The 2,132-nt window shown below is 34.3% G+C and overlaps 1 non-coding gene across 1 annotated transcript; it reads right to left on the minus strand.

The window, feature by feature from the left end:
• Positions 1 to 1,648: 1,648 nt before the first annotated feature.
• Positions 1,649 to 1,755, minus strand: LOC141694626 (small nucleolar RNA R71). The gene has a single exon (XR_012563914.1). It is a non-coding gene; the product is annotated as a small nucleolar RNA R71 (small nucleolar RNA).
• Between the last annotated feature and the right edge of the window lie 377 nt (positions 1,756 to 2,132).

A 2,132-nucleotide genomic window follows, 5' to 3' on the forward strand; every position in this document is an offset into this window, starting at 1 on the left:
TAAAATTAGGCTATTAATAGTAGGTAAAATAATACTCCTAATTAAAATTAAGGCCCTAATTATACATCTATTAAAATTAATTGGCCCCTAATTTTATAATTTTTGAGTATTAAATTTTAATTTTTAAATATTTTATATATACAATATATATGCCAAAATTTCCCAAAATTGTGAATAATTCAAAAATACAAAGAAATGGTAATAATGAAAGTCCTATAATTTTATAAAAATGTGATTTTTATTGGGATTTATAAAATATCTAGATGTTCAAAATAACATGATGGTATAAGCCGTTTGATGAAAAATAAAGCCCATTATTTTATTTGAAATATCAGCTGTAAAATCATAGTTCAGGTCTGATGACTTTTGATACGAAAGCTATAAATTCAAAATAAAATATCCTAAAAATACCCTAAAAATACCCCGACGATACAGAATACACATAGCTCGTAACAGTTAGGGTTTTCTAGCTAATTACACATAAATGACATATTAATATACATAATTTATTATAAATATGATATAATACAAGCGTAATTTCCAAGACGTTACAAATAACTTGCTCTTTAACCATTATATTTTCAAATCTTATACACATATAGGGTCTAAGCATAATTGGTGTCTACAATCTTCTATCTTAATTGTGGATGCTTAGTAGTAGGGTATACATATAACGAAAGTTGGCATATACTAATTTCGTGTTATCTGATTAGTTGTCATCACCATCACATACTAGGGTTAAAGAACATAACTTTGAATGAAGTATTTAATGAAGTTAGAATCCCATGTTTATTCTCATATAAGTAATTCAATCATAATTCTCTTAGTTAATGCTATTTAGTATAATCTCTTAGTTAAATCAAAACTCAAATTGTTATTTATCTTAGCAGTGAGTGATAATCATATATTGTTGTATAGGTGCATAATCTGAACTTAACCAAAACCAGTCCCTGTGGGAACGAACTTGACTTATATCTTATACTACTTGTGATCGTGTATGCTTGCATATATTTTTGCATTTGAATTACAGCGAACAAGTTTTTGGCGCCGTTGCCGGGGACACGGTGTTAATTTTTAGTTTATGTGCTTGATATTAGTGGTCGTTAAAGTTCACTGACTCAGATTCTTTTACTTTCACGGTTTACTTGTTTGTGATTCAGGTACTCGAGAGAGCGTGTATGCGAACACATTCTCAATCTCTTAAGGAAATTATTTAAGAAGTGGAAAAAGAAAATGAAGAAGACAAAGTAATCATTGTAATGGGAGATCCAGCAGCAGCAACGAAAGCGTTGACGGATTTTTCTCAACCAAAGATTAATGACATTCAATCTAGTATTGTCAGGCCAGCCATCGCGGCTAATACCTTCAAGATCAAGCCAGGCATGATCCAGATGGTCTAGAACTCAGTTCAGTTTTGGGGTGCTCCAACAGAAGATCCTAACATGCATATTAGGGACTTCGTCGAGATCTGTGACACCTTCAAGTTCAGTAATGTTTTTGAAGATGCTGTGAAATTGAGACTTTTCCCATTCTCTCTGAGGGATAAGCCTAAGGGCTGGTTACACTCTCTACCAGCTGGTTCTATTACTACTTGGAAGATCTTGCTCAAAAGTTTCTCACTAAATTCTTCCCTATGGCAAAGACCGATGCAATCAGAAATGCTCTTACTCAATTTGCGCAGCAATCGGGTGAATCTTTATGTAAAGCTTGGGAGCACTATAAGGAGATGCTTAGAAAGTGTCCTCATCATGGAATGCCTGACTGGATGGTGATCAATTGCTTTTATAATGGTTTGGGAGCACAGTCAAGACCTATGCTCGATGCAGCATCAGGTGGAACTTTATGGGCTAAGAGCTACGAGGAAGCTTATGAGCTGATCGAGATGATGGCTGCAAATAAATATCAGAATTCAACTCAGAGGCTACCACAAGGCAAGGTAGCAGGAATTTTGGAGGTGGATATAGCTACGGCTATCACTGCTCAGCTAAAGGCGATAACTATGAAAATCGATTCTCTGGCCAACTATGGAGTTAATCAGATAGCCAATGTTTGTGAGCTGTGTGCAGGTGTACATGCGACGGAGCATTGTTCTATATCTTTTGAATTAGCTCAGTTTGTGAGCAAATTTCATA

This window comes from Apium graveolens, chromosome 10 (genome assembly GCF_009905375.1).
Source record: "Apium graveolens cultivar Ventura chromosome 10, ASM990537v1, whole genome shotgun sequence".
Lineage (NCBI taxonomy): Eukaryota > Viridiplantae > Streptophyta > Magnoliopsida > Apiales > Apiaceae > Apium > Apium graveolens.